The sequence below is a fragment of the Chiloscyllium punctatum genome, chromosome 42 (genome assembly GCF_047496795.1).
Source record: "Chiloscyllium punctatum isolate Juve2018m chromosome 42, sChiPun1.3, whole genome shotgun sequence".
NCBI lineage: Eukaryota > Metazoa > Chordata > Chondrichthyes > Orectolobiformes > Hemiscylliidae > Chiloscyllium > Chiloscyllium punctatum.
Genome location: NC_092780.1, coordinates 48,650,294 through 48,669,166, shown reverse-complemented (window position 1 = coordinate 48,669,166; position 18,873 = coordinate 48,650,294). Strand labels below are relative to the sequence as shown.

Below are 18,873 nucleotides of genomic sequence, written 5' to 3'. Positions count from 1 at the left end.
TTTGCATGGAATCTTGCAAATTATGTTAGTCTTGCACATGAGGGGTATCGGATTTTGTGTCCTGATGGGTTGTTGTCTGGGTGTGACTGTTTGTTTATGGGCTGTCATGAATCCCAGTGGTCAAACTAGTCTGGCTGTCAGTTTTGGGGGTTTTTATCGAAGGTAGCGTGGCTAGTGAGTAAGGTCATGACATGTCTGCGTCTGCAGATGACATTGCAGGGATATCTGCTCTTTGCGAATACTATGTAGAGGTGGTGTTCTTCCATTTGTAGGTCGGGAGTGCTGCAGTGTGTTGTAGCCCTTTTGAACAGCGTCCTAATGCAGCTTCCCTTGTTTGTGTTTGGGTGGCTGTATTAGGACCCTGTTCAAACTCCCGACCTACACAGGGAAGAAGAACAACAGCTCAACAGAGTATTTGCCAAGAGCAGATATCCCTGCAACTTCATCTGCAGATGCCAAAGAGACAGACAACGTGATGCAGACAGGTCATGACCTTACTCATTAGCCACACCACCTTACATTAAAGTCTCCTAATTGACAGCCAGAACTCTGACCACTGGGATTCATGACAGCCCATAAGCCAACAGCCACACTCAGACAACAACACACCAGGACAAAAGACCCGATGCCCATCATATGAAAGGCTAACGTAATTTACAAATTTCCATGCAAAGACTGCAAGAAACACTGTATAGGACAAACAGGCAGACAACTAGCAATCCACATCCACTAACACCTACTAGCCAGCTGTCCCTAGTAGCCATAAATACAGATGACAGGAACCACAATGATCATAGGACTCTCTTTTCTTCTACCTCCCAAATCTCTCACTCTTGCAATCTCCTTTATGCCCCCTTCCCTCTCGCATGCACCCCGTCAAATTTATGGGGTGAATTTGTATTTGCAGATGTATTCTACTTTGCTCATAAAATGTACAATCGGCCGGCAGGCAATCAATCCATGTAATATTTTCTACATTCCTACTTTGGATATAGAACCAGTCTGACTCAAGATTGGGATACAAACAGACTCGAACCTTACACCTTTTTAATGCACTGTCTGTGCTCAGATGTCAACTTCTTTTTTTTATATATAAAACCTTAATTTATCTCGAATGTGACTTCGAAGTACTTCTGGGGTTTACATATTAATGAACCAAAACCTGCAACCCATTCTAAAAGATGAAAAACTTAACAGCAAACTAGTTTGTTCAATGTATTTCAGTTGCATGACACTAATCTTTTGTTATAAATTCTGTCTTATTCTCCACAATCACCTGATGAAGGAGCAGTGATCCGAAAGCTGCTGCTTCCAAGTAAACCTGTTGGACTATGATCTAATGTTGTGATTTTTAATTTTTTTTTATGCATGATCTTGAATGGATTACCTGAAATATTTTGCGTCAGTATTTACTGTGGAAAAGGCTATGGAACATATAGACTGTAGGGAAATAGATGGTGACATCTTGCAAAATGTCCAGATCACAGAGGAGGAAGTGCTGGATGTCTTGAAATGGGTAAAAGTGGATAAATCCCCAGGACCTGATCAGGTGTACCCAATAACCCTGTGGGAAGCTAGAGAAGTGATTGCTGGGCCTCTTGCTGAGATATTTGTATCATCGATAGTCACAGGTGAAGTGCTGGAATACTGGAGGTTGGCAAACGTGGTGCCACTGTTAAGGGCAGTAAGTGCAAGCCAGGGAACTATAGACCAGTGAGCCTGATGTCAGTGGTGGGCAAGTTGTTGGAGGGAATCTTGAGGGACAGGATGTACATGTATTTGGAAAGGCAAGGACTGATTTGGGATAGTCAACATGGCTTTATGCGATGGGAAATCATGCCTCACAAACTTGATTGAGTTTTTTGATGAAGTAACAAAGAAGATTGATGGCAGAGCAGTAGATGTGATCTATATGGACTTCAGTAAGGCATTTGACAAGGTTCCCCATGGGAGACTGATTAGCAAGGTTAGATCTCATGGAATACAGGGAGAACTAGCTATTTGGATACGGAAGTGGCTCAAAGGTAGACGACAGAGGGTGGTGGTGGAGGAGGGTTGTTTTTCAGACTGGAGGCCTGTGACCAGTGGAGTGCCACAAGAATCTGTGATGGGCCTTCTACGTTTTGTCATTTACATAAATGATTTGGATGCGAGCATAACAGGTACAGTTAGTAAGTTTGCAGATGACACCAAAATTGGAGGTGTAGTGGACAGCGAAGAAGGTTACCTCAAATTACAACAGGATCTGGACCAGATGGGCCAATGGGCTGAAATGTGGCAGATGGAGTTTAATTCAGATAAATGTGAGGTGCTGCATTTTGGGAAAGCAAATCTTAGCAGGACTTATACACTTAATGGTAAGGTCCTAGGGAGTGTTGCTGAACAAAGAGACCTTGGAGTGCAGGTTCATAGCTCCTTGAAAGTGGAGTCGCAGGTAGATAGGATAGTGAAGAAGGTGTTTGGTATGCTTTCCTTTATTGGGCAGAGTATTGAGTACAGGAGTTGGGAGGTCATATTGTGGCTGTTCAGGACATTGGTTAAGCCACTGTTGGGATATTGTGTGCAATTCTGGTCTCCTTCCTATTGGAAAGATGTTGTGAAACTTGAAAGGGTTCAGAAAAGATTTACAAGGATGTTGCCAGGGTTGGAGGATTTGAGCTACAGGGAGAGGCTGAACAGGCTGTGGCTGTTTTCCCTGGCGTGTCAGAGGCTGAGGAGTGACCTTATAGAGATTTACAAAATTGAGGGGCATGGATAGGATAAATAGACAGTCTTTTCCCTGGGGTCAGGAGTCCAGAAGTAAAGGGCATAGGTTTAGGGTGAGAGGGGAAAGATATAAAAGAGACCTAAGGGGCAACTTTTTCACACAGAGGGTGGTGAGTGTATGGAATGAGCTGCCAGAGTAAGTGGTGGAGGCTGGTACAATTGCAACATTTTAAGAGGCATTTGAATGGGTATATGAATAGGAAGGGTTTGGAGGGATATGGGCCGGGTGCTGGCAGGTGGGACTAGATTGGATTGGGATATCTGGTCGGCTTAGACGGAAGGGTCTGTTTCCATGCTGTATATCTCTATGACTCTAAATAGAATTTGAAGCATTTTCATGAAAGCTTTTGAAGTGACTTGAGTATGTACTTGAAGGGAATTGTTTTAACTGAAGAATTGAAGAGCTGGTGTTTCCCAGCTTTGGTGAATAAAATTCTTTCGGCGAGGGTTGTTCAGAAGGAAGATCTTTGGGAGACTTATTCCTGCAATTGGACTTGCTAAACAAAGCCAGTTTCTCAGTGCTTAAGTGTAGATCCTCTTGAGCATGAAGTGGTTTAGCATGTTGTGTTCCGGTACTGCTGACTGTAGTCATTCAGAATTGTTATGATGCCTTGTGTGGAGGTGCTAGAGGAGTTGTGCCATACACTAAAAGTACGGATTCATCTCAAAAGACAGCCAAAGAGAAGAAAACATTTGCTTTTAGAAGTGCGTTTCTCCATTGCTCGAACTTTTTGTCGTAACATCCAATTCCGTTTGAACCATCTTTATTTAATGTTTTTATCTTCTGTGCTTGACTAATAAGATTAACATCTTTTACTCCAAGAGCATCTTCCTAATTTCTGTAACAGTCATTTGTTCACTTTCAACCTGACTTGAAATAATTTCCTGAGTATCTTAAGTAAGGAGGGTTACAGCTGGCACTCCTCTCCATGCTAAAACACTTTTGCTAATTGTACTCACCCAATCCATTTTTCAGGCACGTATGTAAATCCACCTTAATTATCCAGAACCCTTCCTCTTCTCTCTGTCTCTCTCTATCTCTTGGTCTCTCTTCCCCCACTCCAGTTGGTATCATTCTTACTGGTGCCAGTGAACTGAGCATGAGGGGTACATGCTGTGTTGCAGGGACCCTGCTACCATGTGTGGTTAGTGGCAAAGATGGTGATCACCCATGCTTGTAATTTGTTTTTACCCTGTATGTATGTCAACCTCCATTTAAGAACCATAGAAAAGTTACACTACAGAAAGACTGTTCAACCTTTGCTCACAGAATGAGTTGCCTACTCCAATTCCACTTTTCATCTTCTGGTCTGTAGCCTTGTAGGTTGCAGATGTAGATTTTTAAATGAGTTCAGGTTTCTGTCTCCAAAACTGGCAGTGTATTCCAGGCACCCATGTCCTTCGCATGAAAACATCTTCCTCATGCCCCCTTTAATCTTTCTTCCAGTGCCCCCAGTAATTAACTTCTTCACAAGGGGAAACAAGTCTTCCCTACACTCTATCCAAGCTCCTCATTATTTTATAACCTGAATGAAATACACCTCAGCCTATCTAATCTTTCTCATACCAAACTCAGAACATTTTTGTCAATCTCCTTTATACTCTGTGAAGAACAGTTTCATCTTCCTTATAATATGGTGACCAGAAATGTGCATGTAACTTCAGCTGTGACCTAACCACTGTTTTATATAGTTTGTGTCACAACCCTGCTATTGTATTCAATACCTCACCCAATGAAAAAAATCTCATGAGACAACTTTACCACTTTATATGCCTTTCCTGACTTCTTCACGGACCTGTGGACATGCATTCCAAAGTCTGTCACTTCCTTTACCCCTCTCCAGTTTTAAATAACCAATTTTTCTAATCGACGTATTCAGTGATATTATTACACACTTGTGGAACGGGAGGGACGATACCACTGCACCACAAGAGGGCCCCCTAAGCCTATTGCACCTAGTATTCCCAGGCAGTCTCCCATCTAAGTACTAACTAGGCCTGAATCTGCCTAGCTACCGAGATCAGGTGAGATCAAGTGTTTCCAGACCAGTCCTCCAATTGGAGTATTCCCTTGTGTGTTTGTGTTCTCCAAATACCACACATTTCATTGGGTTAAATTCCATTTCTCACTTTTACCATCTAATCAACTGACTAATATCCTAAAGTCAGCATGTATCCTCTTCACTGGGAACTATCTAGTCTGTTTTGTGTGGTCTGGGGGGTGTTTTGAAGCTTCAGTTTTCGATGTTTATGGAACATCTGTGGTGCTTTCAGTATTACCATACTGCGTGTGTAATTGCAGGCAAGACACACTGTCTTTCAATTAAAGTAATGCTGTTTACGACGCAAAAATGTACTGGCCAAGTTAATGCTAATACGATTTGCTTACTATACTTGTAAGATAATTTAATGAGATGTTAAAAATCTTTAATGGAAATACACAGCGGGTTTGGCAGAACTTGTGGCGAAGGAAACAGCTAGCTTTGACAAAGGGTCAGTTAAACTCGAAATGTCAGCTCTTATCTCCTTGCAGATGCTGCCAGACCTCCTGAGATTTTCCAGCATTTTCTCTTTTGGTTTGAAACGGCTAACTGCTGAGTTGATCCTTCAGAATCGCTGAATCAAATCATTACCATTCCTTTTCAATCACTGGCTGCAGCCAAACCTGTTGTACATCTGTAGGATTGTTTATTTCAGATTTGCTAGCAGCTATGGTATCACTGTTTGTATTGGCATCACCTGTTTAAAATCAGTGGTCTGCTGTAGAGCTCTTGTGGTGCAGTAATAGGTCCCCACCTCCAGCCAGACGGCCTGGGTTCTAATCACACCTACTCCAGAACGTGCCATTACATCTCTGAACAGGTTGATTAACAATAACTAGAACAGGGCTGATCTGCTGCTACAGTCAGTGATAAGTTCAAAAACCCCACTGCATTTAAGTAGAATCTGAAGAAATTACACAAAATGTAATTAGACTGTTTAACAAAGTCCTAACTATGAAGAAAGTGCAATTGATGTTCAAAATGCTTAAATGTGTAAAATGCTATAATTTTGAATTGAATTTCATGAAAGTCAATAACACTTTAAGGCAATGTCTGACTGAAATAGCATCTTTCATACATCCTTTTCTTTCAAACAATATTTCTACACAGATTTAGGTGAGCAGAGCAAATCAATCATCGTGTAACCTTTTCATAATTGTAACCAATTTCTCATTAGTAATTGATATTAGCAAATTTCAATATTCTCAGAATAAAGAATTGAATCATAAATGTACACATCGATTAATCATTGTACAATTTTTAGACTAAGAAATTTGAATCTAGTATTGATAATATCCAAAATAGTAATTTAGCTGTTTTGTTAAACCTTTTTTGGTTTGATTAGATTAGATTGCTTACAGTGTAGAAACAGGCCCTTCGGCCCAACAGTTCCACATCGATCCTCTGAAGAGCAACCCACCCAGACCCATTCCTCCACATTTACCCCTTCACCTAACACTACAGGCAATTTAGCATGGCCAATTCACCTAACCTGCATATTTTTGGACTGCGAGAGGAAAGCCACGCTGACACGGGGAGAATGTGCAAACTCCACACACAGTTGCCTGAGGTGGGAATTGAACCCGGGTCTCTGGCGCTGTGAGGCAGCAGTGCTAACCACCATGCCGCCCGAGCGGTGTCTAGACTTTAGAACTTTGTGATTATTTGTCTTTCTCTCTTATTCCAGTTTTTTCCACTGTAGTCTGTGCAGTGCTTTCATATTGACTCATTACTTCAGGTGAAATCTGATCTGTGCAAACTGTTGTTGATTGATCCAGCTATATAGGCTGCCTTTGCTTTTGTTTTTAATTGCTTTACCAAGCATTATTTTCTTTCTGTAGAATAAAATAAGGGCTTACGTTTATATGCAAACTTTGCACAGCAGCTTTTCACAGTTGGATGTCTTGAAGTGTTTTACAGTTGATTAGTACTTTTTGAAGCATAGTTCCTTTCGAAATGTAGGAAGTACCAGAGTCAGCTGGCACACAAACTTTCATAACTGAGTTTTTTTTAATGATGTTGGCTGAGGGATAATTATTGATCTGGATGCCATGGATAATTTCTGTTTCTTCAGTTTTGGCATGCCATGTTTTACTTCTACATAGGAAAGTATGTTGAGTCCCTGTGTTGACATCTCATCCAAAAGATGACACTGCTGATAGGGTAGTACTTTGTCACCTGCCCATTTGAGGGTCAAGCCTTGGTGTGGGCGGTAACAGAGTAATGTAGAAAATGGGAGCAGGAGTAGTCCATTCAGCTGTTCAAACCAGATCAATCTGTCAGTATTATCACGCCATTCAGTATTGTCCCTGCTGTGCCCCCATACCCTTTAACTTGTAAGAACGATAGCGACTTTTTTTTTTAAAAATGCAATGTTTTGGCCTCAACTACTTTCTGTGGCAGAGTGCCATAGGCTCAACACTAAGTGAAGAAATTTCTGCTTATCTCAATCCTAAACTGTGACCACTAGTTCTGAACTCCCCAGTCATCTCACTTACAATCTTTCTAGGCACCAGTGAATATTCTCCTAACTGATCCACTCATTTCATATGTCAGCTCTGCCACCCCAAGAATCCGTCTAGTAAACATATTGAAATGTCTGGTCTTGAACTCTAGTGACTTGACTGCTCCTGAATTCTGGCTGACAATCTCGTTATTGGAAGTTGAGTCTCCTATGACACTTGGGTCTTTTTCTAATTCTTTGGCATATGATATTTCGCAATCAGTCATGCAGCATGGAAAAGACCTTTTGGTCTACTAGTCTACACTGATCATGTTCCCAAACTAAACTAGTGCCACGTTCTTGTGTTTGGCCCTTTCCTATGCATGTACTTAACTAAATGTAGCTGTACTTGCATCCACCACTACATTTACCAGTTCATTGTACACAGCAACCAAACTTTTTTTTTAAAAAAAGTCCCCATCATCCTTTGTAAGTAATTTTTCTCTCACCTTTGCCCGCATTTGTGTTTTGAAACCCCCCCCCCCCCCCACCCCTCCAAACCTTAGAGAAAAGACCGTTGCTATTCGCCAAATCTATTCTCATGATTTTACAAACCTCTATAAGGTCGCCCCTCAAACCCCTACACTCATTGAAAAGGTCACAGCCAATTTTTATAACTCAAGCCCTCCATTTAATCCTCCGGTAACATCTCGGTAAATCTTTTCTGAATCCTCTCCAATTTAATGATATCCTCCTTGTAACAAGGTGACCAGAACTGCAAACGGTATTCCAAAAGAGGCATCACCAACGTTCTGTACAACCTCAGCATGATGTCCCAATGAATCCTTAGAGTATAAAGGAGTATACTTAAGAGGGAAATCGGGGGGCAAAAAGAGGACATGAGATAGCTTTGGCAAATAGAATTAAGGAGAATCCAAAGGGTTTTTACAAATACATTAAGGACCAAAGGGTAACTAGGGAGAGAATAGGGCCGTTCAAAGATCAGCAAGGCGGCCTTTGTGTGGAGCCGCAGAAAATGGGGGAGATACTAAAAGAATATTTTGAATCCATACTTACTGTGGAAAAGGATATGGAACATATAGACTGTAGGGAAATAGATGGTGACATCTTGCAAAATGTCCAGATTACAGAGGAGGAAGTGCTGGATGTCTTGAAATGGGTAAAGGTGGATAAATCCCCAGGACCTGATCAGGTGTACCCAAGAACTCTGGGAAGCTAGAAAAGTGATTGCTGGGCCTTTTGCTGAGATTTTGTATCGTCGATAGTCACAGATGGGGTGCCGGAAGACTGGAGGTTGGCAAATGTGGTGCCACTGTTTAAGAAGGGTGCTAAAGACAAGCCAGGGAACTATAGACCAGTGAGCCTGACCTCTGGGGTGGGCAAGTTGTTGAAGGGAATCCTAAGGGACATGTTGTACATGTATTTGGAAAGGCAAGGACTGATTAGGGATAGTCAGCATGGCTTTGTGTGTGGGAAGTCATGTCTCTCAAACTCGATTGAGTTTTTTGAAGAAGTAACGAAGAGGATTGATGAGGGCAGAGCAGTAGACGTGATTTATATGGACTTCAGTAAGGTTCCCCATGGGAGACTGATTAGCAAGGTTAGATCTCATGGAATACAGGGAGAACTAGCCATTTGGATACAGAACTGGCTCAAAGGTAGAAGACAGAGGGTGGTGGTGGAGGGTTGTGTTTCAGACTGGAGGCCTGTGACCAGTGGAGTGCCACAAGGATTGGTGCTTGTTTTTTTTTACTTATTGTCATTTACATAAATGATTTGGATGTGAGCATAAGAGGGACAGTTAGAAAGTTTGCAGATGACATCAAAATTGGAGGTGTAATGGACAGCGAAGAGGGTTACCTCCGATTACAACAGGATCTGGACCAGATGGGCCAATGGGCTGAGAAGTGGCAGATGGAGTTTAATTCAGATAAATGCGAGGTGCTGCATTTTGGGAAAGCAAGTCCTAGCAGGACTTATACACTTAATGGTAAGGTCCTAGGGAGTGTTACTGAACAAAGAGACCTTGGAGTGCAGGTTCACAGCACCTTGAAAATGGAGTCACAGGTAGATAGGATAGTGAAGAAGGTGTTTGGTATGCTTTCCTTTATTGGTCAGAGTATTGAGTACAGGGGTTGGGAGGTTATGTTGCGGCTGTACAGGACATTGATTAGGTCACTGTTGGTATATTGTGTGCAATTCTGGTCTCCTTCCTATCGGAAAGATGTTTTGAAACTTGAAAGGGTACAGAAAAGATTTACAAGAATGTTGCCAGGGTTGGAGGATTTGAGCTATAGGGAGAGGCTGGGGCTGTTTTCCCTGGAGTGTCGGAGGCTGAGGGGTGACCTTATAGAGGTTTACAAAATTGAGGGGCATGGATGGGATAAATAGGCAAAGTCTTTTCCCTGGGGTCGGGGAGTCCAGAACTAGAGGGCATAGGTTTAGGGTAAGAGGGGAAAGATGTAAGAGATCTAAGGGGCAACTTTTTCACACAGGGTGGTGAGTGTATGGAATGAGCTGCCAGAGGATGTGGTGGAGGCTGGTACAATTGCAACATTTAAGAGGCATTTGGATGGGTATATGAATAGGAAGGGTTTGGAGGGATATGAGCTGGGTGCTGGCAGGTGGGACTAGATTGGGTTGGGATATCTGGTTGGCGTGGACGGGTTGGACCGAAGAGTCTGTTTCCATGCTGTACATCTCTATAATTAGAGGTCTGAGCAATGAAAGCAAGTGAGCACAACTTTAACCACCCTGTCTACCTCTGACACATTTTAAAGAATTGTATACCTGAACCCTGCGTCTCCCTGTTCTAAACACTACCCACAGCCCTACCATTTGTTGTTTGTATTAACATCCGTGTGCATTTGCCTATTTAGCTGCATGATCTAACTCCTTTTTTGTTCTGTACTTGTGTTGGTCTTCCAATTTAAGAGTTGGAAAATTGATTGATTGTTTTTGACATATTTAAGTAGACTAGTGTTATGACCAAGTCAGGAGGAGTGAACTGAATCCTTGTCCATGCCCCCATAAGGCACAATAAAGTTTGAATTTTAAAAAGGGAAGTGATATTAGCTGTTAAAATATTTGTAGAGTACATACACCCATACCAGCCAGGTTCCTTCAGTAACAAAGAACCAGTTTACTGCAAACAAAACAGACTGAAGCAAAGATTATTAATAAAAAGTTTAAATCAAACTAACACAACCCCCTTCTTGAATTTGGAGGAGCCGGTGTTGGACTGGGGTGGACAAAGTTAAAAAATCAGACAACACCAAGTTATAGTCCAACAGGTTTAATTGGAAGCACTAATTTTCGGAGTGACGCTCCTTCATCAGACACTTTAACTACTACTTCTACTTACAGCTGATCTGATTTGTAATCTTTAATACAACGTTCTTGTAAACCCCAAATCTTTCACCACCTTGCTTGCCATTCAGCCCATCATATCTGCACTGGTCAACCAAAAGCTGAAACTCTCATGAGTTTTGAGATAACAAAACTGACAGATAAACAAACGGAACACCCACAAGATCTCTGATATCAGGGTTCTTAGCAGAGCCAGTAATACAGAGACTCAAACAGCCCTGCCAACCCTCCAACCCAAACTTTGGGTCCACCACGTGGATGACACCTTTGTCATGACTAAACAAAACACGTTGGAGGAAACCTTCAAGGCCATCAATAATATGAAAACTAGCAAAATTCACTAAAGAGGAGGAAAACGACAAACTGCCATTCCTAGATGTCACAGTAGTGAACAGTCAGTGGGGAACTTAAACCAGCGTCTACAGGAAAATAGCACATATAGACCAAATACTGAACACAAGCAATCATCCCAACATCCACAAACGAAACTGCATTAGAACATTATTTCAAAGAGCTACCACATGCTGCAGCACCAAGTAACTGTGAAGATCAGAGGAAAATCACCTACTCAAAAAGAACGGGTACCCAATGAACAGTCTGTGATTTCTCAGCAACAAACCCAAATAAGCAGACAAAATGTGCCCAGAATCCTTAGCCACAATCCCCTCACCAAAGACATCTCAGACATGACTGCCAGACTACTTAGCCCTCTTGGCATCATGGTGGCCCACAAACCCACCAACGCAATAAAGCAGCAGCTAAAGAACTTGAAAGACCTGATACGGACAACAAGCAAAACTAATGTAATTTACAAAATACCTTGCAAGAACTGTAACAACTACACTGGACAAACGGGCAGAAAACTGGCCACCAGGATATGTGAACGTCAGCTCGCCACAAAAAAAAATTAGCCCCTCTCACTAGCATCCTTCCATACAGATGACGGAAGGACATCACTTCGACTGGGACAACACATCCATCCTAGGACCAGCTAAACAGACACACGAGAATTCCTAGAAGCACAGCATTCCAACCGGAATGCTCTTAACAAACACATCGATTTGGACACCATCTACCATCCTCTAAGAAAAAGATTCTGAATTGATATCAATGCAGGAAATTGTGTCACCAACACAGGAAATGACATCACCAATCCAAGGAAGCCTAAACACTTAAATGGAAAGTGGGACTTAACACCAGTGCTTTGCCAGAGGCTCACTGATGTTACCTAGTATGGTGATGAAACGTCTGAAAATGAGCCTTCTAGCTCAGGGAGCAAACTTGCATCCAGAATCTAAATACCTTTTTCCAGCTCTGGGCTCATATTCCTGGAGAGTGTAGCAATGCAAGAGAACATCTAATTACTGGTTAAATATTGAGAGTTTCTGACTCAACTGCCTTTTCAGGGACAGTGTTCTAGACTTCCACAATCCTCTCTGATTGCTTTCCTACCTAAGCCCCTGAATTTTAAGCACTGCAATCAGATCCCCTTTCAATAATTGCTGCTCTGAGGAAAAATAATCCCAGTTTAACCAGTCTTTCCTCATAGCTCAGAGTCCCTAGCCCAGGCAGTATTCTGGTAAATCTCCTTTTCTGTATAATCATAGCCTTCCTATAATGTGGTGACCAGAACTGCACACAATACTCCAATTTTGGTCTAATCAACTTTTTATACCATTCCAGCAAAACTGCTTTGATCTTGTATTCTGTAAATCTGCTAATAAAGGTAAATATTCCTTTTAGGTATGATTTATTATGGTTCACTGTATTGAGGAACAGTGAAGAGCATTGTTTTGCTTGCTATTCAGGTAAGTCATATTATACATACATACAGTATATCTGGGTAATAGAACAGAATGCAGAGTATGGTGTTACAACTTTTGAGAAGGTACAGAGAATAAGAGGTCTATTCAAAAGCCTGATAACATTGGGAAGAAGCTGGTCTTGACACCGTCGGTATGTTTTTTCAAACTTTTGTATTTTCTGCTTTATGGAAGAGATTACAGCTGAGGTGAGAAGGTCTTTGATTATGTTGGTAGCTTTCCCAAGGTAGGAGGAAGTGTAAATGGCGTTGATGAAAGGAAAGCTGGTTGTCGTCATGGACTGGTCTGGGTTCACAAATGTCTGTCGTTTCTTTTGGTCTTGGGCAGAGCAGATATCCCCTAGCTGTGATGTATCTGGATAGGATGCTATGTGCATCTATAACATTTGGTAAGAGATATTGTGGACATGTGGAATTTCCTTTATTCTGAGGACATAGTCATTGGTGTGCCTTCTTGATTGTAGCATCGATGTGGATAGACCAGGGACAATTGGTGATGTTTACTCTGAGGGACTTGAAGCTTTGACTGTCTCCACTTTAGCACCATTGATACAGACAGTGTGTCCTCCATTCCCCTTCCCAAAGTTGATGACCAGCTCCTTCATTTTGCTGACATTATGAGAGAGATTATTGTCTTTACACAATGCCACTAAGTTCTGTATCTCTTTCCAGTACTGTCTTGTCATTGTTTAAGATCTGACCCATTGTGGTGGTCTCATCAGCAAACTTTTGTAAATAGGGTTAGCACAGAATTTGGCCACACAATGATGACGACTGTATCTGGAGTCAAGAGTGTTTTTCTGGAAATGCATAGCAGATCAGGCAGCATCCGAGGAGCAGGAGAATCAACGTTTTTGGCATAAGCCCTTTCTCAGGAATGAGGCTGGGGGCTGAGAGATGATAGGATAGAGGTGGCGTTGGTGGTGGGGGGGTGGGGATAGCTGAGAAAGCGATAAGTGGATGAAGCTAGGGGAGAAGGTTGGTGGGAGGTGGGGAAAGAGTGGAGCAGATGATGGGAAAGGTGATGGACAGGTCAGGAGGATGGTGCTGAGTTGGAGGCTTGGAACTGGGATAATGTGGAGAGAATGGAAATGAGGAAGCTGCTGAAATCCCCGTGTGGTTGCAGGGTCTCAAAGCAGAATATGAGGCGTTCTCCCTCCAGGCATCAGGTGGTAACGGTTTGGCACCAACTTGCAGGCACCTCCTCCTACTTCCCCCTTGATCACTACCTCCCCTCCATCGCCAAACCATCATCTCCCAGACCATCCATAATGTCATCACCTCTGGTGAGCTCCCTCCACAGCCTCCAACCTCTCTGTCCGTGAATCCAGCACTGCCGATTCTACCTCCTACCGAAGATTCACAAACCTGACTACCCTGGTCAACCCATTGTCTCAGCCTGCACCTGTCCCACTGAACTCCTCTCTTCCTACCTCGGCACTGTCCTGTTCCCCTTAGTCCAGGAACTCCCCACCTACATTCCTGACACCACCTCCAAGATTTTGTTTCCCTGGCCCCCACTGCCTCATCTTCACCATGGATATCCAGTCCCTGTACACAGCAATCCACCACGACAAAGGTCTCCACGCCCTTCATTTCCTCTCACGCCGTCCCAAACAGTCCCCTTTCACCGACACCCTCATCTGCCTGGCTGAACTGGTCTTCACCCTCAACAACTTTTGTCCAATCATCCCACATCCTCCAAACCAAAGGGGTAGCAATGGGCACCCGTGTGGGACCCAGTTATACTACCCCCACCCCCCCACCCCCCCCCCCCCCCCCCCTTCCTTCACTACATCGGCGACTGTATCGGCACCACCTCATGTTCCCACGAGGAGGTTGAACAGTTCACCAACTTTGTCAAAAGCTTCCACCCCCACCTCAAATTCACCTAGACTATCTCAGACAACTCCATCCCCTTCCTGGACCTCTCCATCACTGCCTCTGGTGACTGGCTAATCACAGACATATACTACAAGCCCATTGACTCCCACAGGTCCATGCCCCCCCCCAACAACCCACTCTTGGCACCTTTCCCTGCCACTGCAAGAAGTGCAAAACCTGTGCCCATACACAACTCCCCTGAGCTCTGCCCAAGAGATCCTTCCACATCCGTCAGAAATGTATCTATACCTTCATCTCCCCCTCCCACTCCATCAAAGACATGTAGGTCCTGGGCCACCACCCAAAGCCTGGAGGAGGAGCACCTCATATTCCACCTTGGAACCTTGCAACCACATGAGATAAATGTGGATTTCAACAGCTTCCTCATTTCCTCTCGCCTGGCCCGCATGCCTTGTTCCTGATGAAGGGCTCACACCTAAAACATCGATTCTCCTTGGATGCTGCCTGACTGGCTGTGCTTTTCCAGCAACACACTCTCTATTCTGACCTCCAGCATCTGCTGTCCTCACTTTCTCTTCCTGACTGTTACAGGAGTATAGCAACGGGCTGAGTATGCCGCCGTGCAGGACACCGGTGTTGAGGATTATCATGGAGGAGATGTTACCTACACTTACTGATTGCAATCTGTCGGAGAGGGAGTCCAGGATCCCGTTGCAGAGTGAGAGCAGTGTACTATGTCTCAGAATTTGGAGAAAAGATTGGCTGGAGTTATAGCGTGAAAGGTTGAGCTAAAAAGTCAATAAGTAAGATTGCTCTCAGTATTCATGTTGTTCAGATGTTCAAGGAATGAGTGTAAGGCTAAGGAGATGACTTCTGCCATGAACAGGTTGCGATGGTAGGTGATTTGTAGTGGATCAAGACAGTCACAGAGTCATAGAGATGTACAGCACCGACCAGATATCCCAATGCAATCTAGTCCCACTTGCCAGCACCCAGCCCATATCCCTCCAAACCCTTCCTATTCATATATCCATCCAGATGCCTTTTAGATGTTGTAATTGTACCGGCCTTCACCACTTCCTCTGACTGCCCGCTCCACACACGCGCCACTCTGTGTGGAAAAAGTTGCCCCTTAGCTCTATTTTATATCTTTCCCCTCTCATCCTAAACCTATGCCGTCTAGTTCTGGACTTCTTCTTCTCCCCTTCTCCCCCTCTCCCCACCCCCCCCAGGGAAAAGACTCTTGTCTATTTATCCTATCCATGTCCCTCATGATTTTGTAAACCTCTATAAGGTCATCCCTCAGCCTCAGCCACTCCAGGGAAAACAGCCCTAGCCTACTCAACCTTTCCCTATAGCTCAAATCCTCCAACCCTGGCAACATCCTTATAAATCTTTTCTGAACCCTTTCAAGTTTCACAACATCTTTCCGATAGAAAGGAGACCAGAATTGCACACAATATTCCAACAGTAGCCTAACCAATGTCCTGTACAGCCACAACATGACCTCCTAACTCCTGTACTCAATACTTTTGACCAATAAAGGAAAGCATACCAAACTCCTCCTTTACTATGCTATCCACCTGCGACTCCACTTTCAAGGGGCTATGAACCTGCACTCCAATGTCTTTGTTCAGCGACACTCCCTAGGACCTTACCATTAAGTGTACAAGTCCTGCTAAGATTTGCTTTCCCAAAATGCAGCACCTCGCATTTATCTGAATTAAACTCAATCTGCCACTTCTTGGCCCATCTGGTCCAGATCCTGTTGTAACCTGAAGTAACTTTTGTCCACTACACCAGCTCCAATTTTGGTGTCATCTGCAAACTTACTAACTATACCTCTTCTGCTCACATCCAAATCATTTATATAAATGACAATAAGTAGTAGACCCAGCACTGATCTTGTGGCACTCGACTAGGCACAGGCTTCCAATCTGAAAAACAGCCCCCCCACCACGGCCCTCTGTCTTTGAGCCAGTTCTGTATCCACATGGCGAGTTCTTCCTGTATTCCATGAGATCAAACCTTGCTGACCGGTCTCCCATAGGAGAGTGGAGTTGATGTGTGCCATTACTAACCTCTCGCAGCCCTTTATAATGATGGCTGTCAGAGACAACGAGTGGTCGTTATTGAGGTGTCACTGGAATGATGATGGTTTTCTTGAGGTAGGTAGGAACCTTCGGTTGGATTAAGGAGAAGATAAAGCTGTCTGTGAAGTCTCCTGCTAGCTGATCCTCGCAGGATCTGTGTGCATGTCCAGGAACTCCATCTGGGCTGGTTGCTTTCTGTGGGTTTACCGTCAATAAGGCTGATGTGACATCTGCGGCAGTGACTAAGGGAACCGGTGCACCTGAGACTGTCTGGGCAGTTGACATAATTTGGCTTACCTTCAGTTCAAAATGAGCTTGAGGGAAGTATTGTTACCATGCAATTCTACTTGACTTTGGTTTGCAGCCTGATATATTGTGTAAGCCTTGCCTCAGTGAACATGTGTTCATGTGTCTTAGTCTAATGTCGTTGTCTCTTGGTGTCCCTGATGGCTTTGGAAGGTCATTCTTAGAGTTACTGTATAGATTAGGGTCACCCAACTTGAATGACTCTGACCTGGTCTTCAGTAGGGAATGTATTTCCTTGGAAACATGGTTCCAGTTGGGCACATTTGGATTAACTTTATTGGCACACAGTTCTCTAACTTACATTTACCTTCTTGTCCACCTTATCTGCCTACCCTTCTCTGATCTGTGAATGTACACACCAAAGTCCCTCTGATCTTCAGTACTTCCCCGCATCCTACCATTCATAATTCTCTGCCTTGATATCCCTCACCATATAACTGCCTCATATTTTGCCAGATAAAATTCCATTTTTCACTGTTCTGCCTAGCCAACCTGTCTGTGATACCTTCCACTTAATCTTAATAGTTATCTACTAATTGCTGCTCTATCATTTTGTCATCTGCAAGCTTCTGGATCATACCCACTTCATTTAAAATCAAAATTATTAATATACACCACCGCACTGAGCACTGTGGAACCCCACTGGAAATTGAATTCCAGTTTCAGAAACAATCTTCTGCCTCCTGTCTTTCCGCCATTTTGTACATTGGTCTCAATTTTCTTGACCCAAAAAGGACCTTATCAGAAAATTTTTGGAAGTCCAGGCAGACCACATTGAATGCATTAACCTCCTCAGCACTTTACTTCCCTCACTAACAATCCCTGACTATTGTTACTGTTCCACACTTTTTCCCTCTTCTCTTCCCAGCAGCCCAAACCCAAACCCCAAGTATCTGGAATGGTTCTGAAGAAGGGTCATTGGACTCGAAACATTAACTCTGCTTTCTGTCCATGGATGCTGCCAGATATCAGATTTTCAAACAATTTCTAATTTTGTTTCTGATTTTGAGCATCCACAGTCCTTTGGATTTTTAACTAAAATCCCTTACTCTCAAGTGGAATAAAAAATTTGAAGTGTTAAAATATTAATTATGTAAAGTTTTTTAAGCTGTACTGATGGCCTAATGTAAATGTAAATCCATATCCAGTCACAGCACAAGAAATTCCAGTAATAACCTCCCTATGTTTGTATTCAATTTCCCTCATAATGAGCAATAACATTTGAGCGCTTTTTTGTGATTCATTCACTTGGTGACCTGGATTCCTCCTGTCTTTCACTACTTGTTTCTTAATTCTTTCTGCCAAAGTTAACAATTTCACATTTTGCACATTCTTCTCCATTTGCTGCACCTTTATCCATTCACTATTAACCAATCTTTATCCCTTTGTATCCTTCTGTCCTCTTTACAATTCACTTTTCTACCCTTGATTGTTTATAAAGTATTTGCACTACAGTATGTAGGTTGCCCTTTGAGCATACCTCTTTACCCATCATTGATGATAGGCAGTATGCTAATTGTTACCTAATTTGCTACCCTTTTCAAATGCATGTATTAATAAATCAAGTCCTGTTTTCAGCTAACTGAGTGTCTATGACTTGTACCTGATGAGCACTTTAAAGATCATAACATTTTAAGAATGTTCCTCCTTTTGAAGCTCCAACGTTTTATTTTGTATGTGGGTACCACGATTCAAGCATTTTAAATTGAGTAGTGAAATAATGCATCTCACCCTGTGACAAGAATGACCGTTCTGAATCAAGATTTATAATGAAGCTCCAGTTATTCCACCCCCTACAGTGCAGTAAGAAGCAATTTGACGCATGCTTACTCCACACACAGTTACCCAAGATTTGAATCCAAACTAGGTCCCTGGCGCTGAGAGACAGCAGTGCTAACCACTGAGCCACTGTCATCCCTTGCTAGCGAGCTTAACAAAATTAAATGTATATCTCCAGCATATTAATTCAGAAATTCTTCCTGTCGTAATTTTATCTGCTCTTCCAAAGGGTGTTCATGCAGAGATGATCAGACCACAGTGTGTTTTCTTCAGTTGACAGTTACTTTAGGGTATGTTCAATGTGGAGCAGTCTCGATAGAGTCATGAAAACTGCCGTTGTTACTTAGTCATGTGAAGTTGCCTTTCATTACTATATCACAGAACAGA

General features: G+C 43.0%; 1 protein-coding gene and 1 pseudogene across 1 annotated transcript in view; one reads left to right on the top strand and one right to left on the bottom strand.

Annotated features, from left to right (window-relative positions):
• dcaf7 (ddb1 and cul4 associated factor 7) overlaps positions 1-18,873 on the top strand; it is a 54,754-nt gene that overhangs the window by 7,159 nt on the left and 28,722 nt on the right. The window lies entirely within an intron of this gene.
• Positions 4,711-4,829, bottom strand: LOC140465960 (5S ribosomal RNA; annotated as a pseudogene).